Raw genomic sequence first — 8,858 nt, forward strand, 5'->3', positions numbered from 1 at the left:
AAGAACACTAAGGTTTCAGAATCCACTTCGCTAAATCTTAACTCTATATTCTCGTATTTGTTCATACAATCGACAAACTACTGTGCTCAAACTGTTGTTCGATGTTTTACAAATATCAAGTTTAAATCATTCAATGAATCCACCCATTTTACAAATCACAACAATTATCCGATTTGAAATTAAATCATCCTATGTATCCATTTGGTTAACGAATCACAACGGATATCCGATTTCGATCGAATGAATTGATGTATCCGAAGGATGAAACACATTAAATATCCAACTTCAACAATGACAGTTCATCACATTCAATAAAAAGATATAAATCAACCAATTGAATGAAAATCTACAACATTCTTATTCGAAGTCAAAATTGTATAAACAAAATACGAGAATACATGAGTTTGTCAATGACGCAGCTTCATCTTCAACCTTAGTTGAAAGATTTAGCCTCTCATGATAAGAAAAATAATCACCAATTCAATTGACATCATGAGAAAGATAAAGCTTACAATGGAAAACGAAACAAACGCCCCAAAAACCTAGAAAACATGAATTTTGACAACGTACGGCGCCCCCGGCTCGTCTTCCCCCCTTTACAATGAAAAAGAATGATATTTCTAAGCTAATTTTAGGGTTTTAGCGTTGCCAGGTCGGCCGAGTGCGCTCGATCGCACTCGTGCAACATGTGTTTTGCTGGGCGGGCGCGAGTGCGCTCGAGCGCACTTCCAGTCAGAATTTGCTTACTCTTGTGAAATATGAATTTGTAGATATTTGAGTTAGCTTTCCAATGACACCAAGATCACCTCAGTCCGAGCTATACAACTCAAGATATGGCCATTTTAGTGGGACTCGTCGAGTGCGAATCATCGCTTGATCCCAATTTGCTACCAATGCTACATGAAGTGTCTTAAGCCCCAGAATGAGTTGCAAATATCACCTTAAAGCCGCATTTTCCTCTTAACGACTTGCAAATCACTAAAACACCAAAACTAACCAAAACATCAGAAAATACTATAGCTAAAGGCTTAGCAAATGCAAATTAAGGGGTCCAAATATGCAATATTTGGCACTCATCAAATACCCCCAAACTTACATTTTGATAGTCCCTTAGCAAAACAAAATGAAAAACAAATTGAAAGCAAGAATCATAAGTTCGCTGTCGTGGGAGAAACGATTGCATTTAGCATATGCAACAAGCCTTTTAAACCCTTAAGCATCCCTAGAGGACGAGTGAAGTCTCGTGAGGGTTTAATAGTAATGATACCCACAAACATTTTTGCATTATGTTATTTGACAACCAAGGAGTTCCACACAAACACATGGATTTTAACATCGTGAGCAGGTTTATCACAGTGAACACTACAATCACATCATCAAAACAACCACAAATCATTCAACTCAAAGATGGAAATTTGAGACAACACATGTTCCAATAAGTGCAATGTGAGACTAACATATAATCATGAGGCTTCAATTTATCCTCAAACTCGGGTGTACCTTAGAAGTGATAGGAATTCGCTCAGATGAAAAAACCAAGGCTTAATTTTTTGTGTGTGTGTGTGTGTGTGTGTGTAGGCTGTGTATTGCTTAGCTTCCTTAAACTTTCTAATTGACCTATGTAAAGAGTGTTGGGCCAGAGACTCCCAAACCAAATGGTTTTAGGGCACTAGATGTAGAAACATCCCTAAAGGCTTAATTACTCAAGTCAACTAGGCTATGAAGCCAAACTAGCCATACAATCAACTATGTTAGGTTTCTCATCTTTTTACACGAACACTCAATGCTTTGTGAGGCATGAGGTCTAGTTACTCAATGAGAAGCTCAAACTGATTTTTTTTTTTTTTTTTTTTCAAGCCAAAGTTTCATCACACTTCATCCTACCAATCTCGAAATACACCCTAATCAAGTCAAATCTTATACCTCACCGATTCTATGCTAATGTGCCTGTGGTGATAAATTCAAACATGTGAAATCTCTCTAATCCAACAATGAGTCAAAAGACTCAGATTCCTAATGATGTGCTGTGTTCAAAATGCTAAACAGACAAATGACATGCAAACCATAGAATATGTGTTACCCTTGCTTAATCAATAACATAGCAAATGTTTTTGTTTTTGTTTTTTTTTTTATTTATTTTTTTATTTATTTAACAAAACAACACGAATAATCAAGGAAAAAGACAGAGAAATGTCTACCCCACCCCCAAACTAAAATGACACATTGTCCCCAATAGGTCCAGAGATACAATACCAGGTGAGCGGCGCAAGTCGGGTGTAACGTAGGAGAATGCTCCCCCAAACTTGAATGGCAGACACTTGCCCTAAAAAACACAACAGAAACAAACAAACAAGTTAAAATGGTAAGGGAAAGAATGAGGGTTGCCTCCCACCAGCGCTAAGTTTTAAGTCTTCAGCCAGACTCTCCACAAAAGACGACAATCACTCAGAATAACTCAGATCCTCCAACAATGTTGTCTCAATCTCCTTACTCCTCAACTCTAAGAATGGTTTTAATCTCTCTCCATTCACCTTGAAGGTGCTACCATTATGAGGATCCTCAATCTCAATGGCCCCATGAGGAAAAACTGTTTGAATGATAAATGGGCCTGTCCACCGAGATTTCAACTAGCCTGGGAAAAGATGCAGCCGTGAATTGTAAAGAAGGACTTTCTCACCAGGCTCAAAAGATCGTCTCAAAATGCTCTGGTCATGAGCCTTCTTCATCTGTGCCTTGTACAACCGCGCAGAATCATAAGCATCATTCCTCAACTCCTCCAATTCATTGAGTTGGAGCTTCCTTTGTGAGCCAGCCTTCAAAAGATTGAAGTTCAGTTGCTTGATGGCCCAATATGCTCTATGCTCCAACTCTACGGGAAGATGACATGCCTTCCCATACACAAGCCGATAGGGTGACATCCCAATCGGGGTCTTGAAAGCTGTCCTATATGCCCACAGTGCGTCACTCAATCGCATAGACCAATCTTTTCTATTGGGGTTTACAGTTTTTTCCAAAATATGCTTGATCTCTCGATTGGAAACTTCAACCTGTCCACTTGTCTGTGGGTGATACAGGGTAGCAACCTTATGTGTGATGAAATACTTCTTCATCAACTGCTCAAAAATCCGATTGCAAAAATGCTTACCTCCATCACTTATAATTGCTCGAGGCGTACCAAAACGAGCAAAGATAGTGTCTCTCAAAAACTGGACCACAACTCTATGGTCATTGGTCTTGCATGCAACCGCTTCCACCCATTTGGACACATAGTCCACAGCAACCAAGATGTACAAATAGCCAAAGGAGTTCGGGAAAGGTCCCATGAAATCGATGCCCCATACATCAAAAATCTCAACAATCAAAATGGGACTGAGGGGCATCATATTCCTCCTAGAGATACTCCCTAGCTTCTGACAACGCTCACAAGATATACAATAAGCATGGGCGTCTCTGAAAAGGGTAGGCCAATAGAATCCACACTGCAAAATCTTGGCAGCGGTCTTCTTAGCACTGAAATGGCCTCCACAAGCATGATCATGACAAAAGGAGATGACATTGGATTGGTCATGCTCAGGTATACACCTCCTAATGATCTGATCGGGACAATACTTGAACAGGTAAGGATCGTCCCAGAAAAAATGTTTCACCATGGACAAAAATTTGGACCTATCTTGTCGCCCCCACTGCTGAGGCAATTGGCCGGTGACGAGATAGTTCACTATGTCAGCAAACCATGGTGTGGGCTCATGAGCAATGCGCATCAATTGCTCATCAGGGAAAGTCTCCGAAATGGGGCTGGCGTCCTCAGTGTAATCCACAGTCAATCTAGACAAATGATCTACCACCACATTTTCAGAACCCTTCTTGTCCCGAACTTCTATGTTGAACTCCTGAAGTAGCAAAATCCATCGAATCAGACGAGATTTAGCATCTTTTTTGGAAAAAAAATACTTCAATGCTGCGTGATCCGAAAAGATGATGACTTTAGATCCTAGTAAATAGGATCGAAACTTGTCTAGCGCAAAAACGACTGCCAACAACTCCTTCTCCGTGGTGGAGTAATTGAGTTGTACGTCGTTTAGAGTCCTGCTCGCATAGTAAATGACGTGGGGAGTCTATCAACACGCTGCCCCAAAACAGCTCCGATTGCATAATCCGATGCGTCACATATAATCTCAAATGGTACACCCCAGTTGGGCGGCTGAATAATAGGTGTGGACGTCAGAATTCTCTTCAGATCCCCAAATGCTATCTTGTAGTCCTCATCAAACACAAATGGGGCATCCTTCACCAACAATTTGCACAAGGGCTTGGAGATCTTGCTAAAGTCCTGGATGAATCACCTATAAAATCCTGCATGGCCCAGAAAAGAACGAACCTCCTTCACCGTACGAGGGGGTGGAAGGTTGGAAATCAAATCTACCTTAGCTTTGTCAATCTCTATCCCCCGATGAGATATGACATGCCCCAGTACAATGCCTTGCTTCACCATGAAATGGCACTTCTCCTAATTGAGCACTAAGTTCTTCTCCTTGCACCGCACTAAAGCCAAGGTGAGGCGGTGCAAACACTCCTCAAATGATGAACCGAAGATAGAGAAGTCATCCACGAAAACCTCAAGGAAACGTTCTACCATGTTAGAAAAAATACTGATCATGCAGCGCTGAAAAGTAGCAGGTGCATTGCATAACCCAAAGGGCATGCGACGGTAGGCGAACGTCCCAAAAGGGCAAGTAAACATCGTCTTCTCTTGATCTTCGGGGTCCACAGGGACCTGGTTATATCCAGAATAACCATCCAAGAAGCAATAGTATGCATGCCCAGCCAAACGTTCCACCATCTGATCAATGAATGGGAGTGGAAAATGATCCTTCCTTGTGGCGGCATTTAGCTTGCGGTAGTCTATGCAAACTCTCCATCCGGACTGAATACGAGTTGGGACCAACTCATCATCCTTGTTCTTTACTACTGTCAATCCAGCCCGCTTTGGCATAACATGAATTGGGCATACCCACTTGCTATCCGAGATTGGATAAATGATCTCTGAATCCAACAACTTAATCACTTCAGCCTTCACAACCTCTTGCATAGTTGGGTTTAACCTTCTCTTTGGCTCCCTCGATGGCTTGGCATTCTCCTCTAAATGTATCTTGTGCATCACCACCGAGGGACTGATCCCCTTGATATCCTCAATGGTCCAACCGATAGCTTCCTTGTGCTGTCTTAACACCTCTAGCAATTTTTCCTCTTGAGCATCAACCAAATCCGAAGCTATAATCACAGGCAAAGAATCTGCTGGACCTAGGAACTTATACTTAAGGTTATCCGGTAGAGGCTTAAGTTCCTTCTTTGGGGGATCAAGTGTTGTTGTCTCCTCCTTCTCACTGCTCACCAGAGGAGCAGTCTCCAAAATTGCATCTGCTTGCTCAAGCAACTTGTCCAAATCCAAATCCTCTCCGAACTGAGCAAAGCATGCTTCCAAGGGGTCTTCTATGCTTGATTCATTCATTGTCTCCTCCATAATCTCCTCAATCAAGCATACAGTTCTCACTTCATCATACTCCAATGGTTGTTTGCTGATATCAAAGACATTCAGCTCCATTGTCATATTTCCGAAGGAAATCCTCATCACCCCTATTCTACAATTAATCAGGGCGTTAGCCGTAGCTAAGAATGGTCGCCCTAGAATCACTGGTATTTGAATTCCAACATTCATGACCGATTCTGTGTCTAGCATAATGAAGTCCACGGGAAAGTAAAACTTATCCACCTTGATCAAGACATCCTCAATAACTCCCCGTGGTATCTTAACTGACCTATCAGCCAACTGAAGTGTCATGGACGTGGGCTTCAGTTCTCCTAACCCTAATTGTAGGTAAACTGAATAGGGTAGGAGATTCACACTCGCCCCAAGATCTAAAAGAGCCTTCTCAATTCGACTGACTCCTATCGTGCAAGAGATGGTAGGACACCCAGGGTCCTTATACTTAATGGGCAACTTGCACTGAAAGATGGAGCTAACTTGCTCGGTCAGAAATGCTTTCTTTGGGACATTTGTTCTTCTCTTAACTGTGATCAAATCCTTCAAGAACTTCGCATAAGAAGGCACTTGTTGGATGGCGTCCAAAAATGGAATATTGATTTGGACCTGCTTGAACACTTCGAGAATGTCCTCAAACTTCCCTCCTTTCTTGGGTGCTTGCAACCTTTCAGGGTAAGGTGCTTTCGGCACAAATGACCTAGGAGGGTCCTCAATAATGGGCGTGGCTGTAGATGGCTCGGCATCTCTCTTCTCTTTGTTGCCACTCTTTTCCTTTTCTTGCCCCGCAAGGTCTTCTTCTTGCTCAACCACCTGATTGTCCACTTGTCTTCCTGACCTCAGAGTGACAATTGCTTGCACATATTCTTGTCCGTGTGCAGGATTTGAGGAATTCCCAACCATATATTGACCTTTTGGGTTGGGCATGGGCTGACTGGGCAATTTCCCTTTTTCTCTCTCACCCAAGTGATTGGCTATCTGTCCAATCTGACTCTCCATCTTCGCAATTGCTTGGGTGTTAACCATGGTGGCATTCTTCACTTCATCTATTGCTTGGGTATTTGCCATGGTAGAGTTTTTGAGCTCTTGTATGGTCTGGCTATTCGATTGTATGAATGCCTTCATCGTTTCCTCTAGCGATGATTGTGACGAAGATGCAGGATGTTGCGCTGGTTGAGTTGAACGACCATGATTCTGTGAGGGAAATCCTTGATTCATTGGTTGGCTCTGCTTCCATGAGAAATTAGGGTGGTTCCGCCACCCTGGATTGTATGTCTCCGAGTATGGTCCGCTTGCTTGCTTCCTAAAGTCATTGAAGGCATTCACTTGTTCCATGGAGCACTCGGTAAAAGCCGGTGAAAATGGACAATTCTGTGCTAAGTGCATAGGATTAGCACAGATTGAACAGCCATCAACATTGAATGTGTTGGCGGCATTCACGGATTGACCCATTGCCAGGGCTTCAACCTTCTTGGTCAGAGCATCTATCTTTATCCTCAAATCAGTGTCCTCCTTAACCTCATAGATGCCACCTTTCTTGGGAATACGGGCAGATTTATCCCGACAACTCGAAAAATCCCACTGCTATGAGCTGTCGGACAACTTATCTAGTGCCTTATATGCTGCATCCCCTGTCAAACTTAAGAATGCTCCTCCATTCATTGACTCGATCATACTACGGTTGGATTGGGTCAATCCTTGGTAGAAAAACTGAACGAGTCTCCACTTCTCATAACCATGTGGAGGGCATCTTATCAACAACTCCTTAAATCTTTCCCAACACTCCGAAAATTTCTCGTCCTCCTCCTGAGTGAAGGAACTTATTTCCTTTCTGCATTCATTGACCTTTGACATTGGGAAATACTTGTTATAGAACTTGCTTAACAAGCCTTCCCAAGATGTAATGGATCCGGGCGTGTTGGAGTCCAACCATGCCCTGGCTTTGTCTTGCAAAGAGAAAGGAAATAGTCTGAGATGGACAGACTCTTCGGAGAAATTTTGAAATTTGAAAGTGGCGCATATGTCCTTGAATTTCTTTACATGACTGTAAGGATTTTCAAGTTCTAGGCCATGGAACGATGGTAGGAGTTGGATGACATGAGGTTTCAAATCAAAATGAGTAGCATTGGTTGGTGGCAACACTATACACGAATGGGATGTAGTGAAGTCCACAAGTGCGAACAATTCCCTAAGTGACGTAGTGAAGTCCACATTCCAAGCTCTAGCTTGCTCGGGATTTCCAGCTCTAGCATCCTCATGCTCAGCCCTAGGTTCCTCTATGTTATCTTGTTGGTCTCCCATTTCACCTCTATCCTCACTCTTAATAGGTGCTCTCCGAGTTCTCCTAAGAGTTCTATCAATGTCGGGATCTAAAGGTGTCAAATCTAAGTTCAGGGATCTCCGACCAAGCATACACCAATCTCGAGTGTTCAAATAAACTGATTAAACAACAATGAATAATCACAAAAAGTACACAAACAACCAAACAAAAAAAATAGAACTAACCATTCAACAACAATATACAAAAGAAATTTCAAAACAACAACAAAACAAAATTGTGCTTAGCTGCTTCTGGTGCTGCGCTCGAGCGCAGAAACAATGCGGTCGATCACAGATGTGCGTTCCCTGTGCGCTCGTACGTACTTGCAGAATGGATCAGGTGTAGGCACGCAGGCTGCTTGCTGAAAAGGCTCGAGTGCGCTCGATCACAGCTTTGTGCGCTCGAGCGTACTAACAAAAACTAAAATTCTCTGAAACTGCAACAAGAAAAACAGAAACAACAAACCTTTTTTTTTTTTTTTTTTTTTTAGATCAAAATGGCAGAAATAATAACAAATACAATAAAATAAAATTGCAAAAAGAAAAAGACTAGTAGAAAAATAAAATCAATCCAAATAAAAATCAATTTCACAAACAAACAAATCCCCGGCAACGGCGCCAAAATTTGATGTACAAATTTAATTGTACTCGCAAGCGCACGAGTCGTGTGCAATATAGCGTGTGTGCAAGTGCGAGGTAGATCCATAGGGAATTGTGTTGTGAAAACTAATTCTTATCTAAACTAATCCTATTTTAACCTAGTTCCGAATTTCATGATTTTTGTTGTGCTAAAACAAAACATAAACTAAAGAAAATGATTAAATAAAATGGTAAAGAACACTAAGGTTTTAGAATCCACTTCGCTAAATCTTAACTCTATATTCTCGTGTTTGTTCAAACAATCGACAAACTATTGTGCTCAAACTGTTGTTCGATGTTTTACAAATATCAAGTTTAAATCATTCAATGAATCCACCCATTTTACAAATCACAACAATTA

The 8,858-nt window shown here is 41.7% G+C and overlaps 1 pseudogene; it reads right to left on the reverse strand.

The window, feature by feature from the left end:
• The window catches only part of LOC132178065 (uncharacterized), a 16,346-nt pseudogene extending 10,216 nt beyond the window's left edge, over window positions 1-6,130 (reverse strand).
• Window positions 6,131-8,858: the final 2,728 nt, after the last annotated feature.

This window comes from Corylus avellana, chromosome ca4 (assembly GCF_901000735.1).
Source record: "Corylus avellana chromosome ca4, CavTom2PMs-1.0".
NCBI classification, from domain to species: domain Eukaryota; kingdom Viridiplantae; phylum Streptophyta; class Magnoliopsida; order Fagales; family Betulaceae; genus Corylus; species Corylus avellana.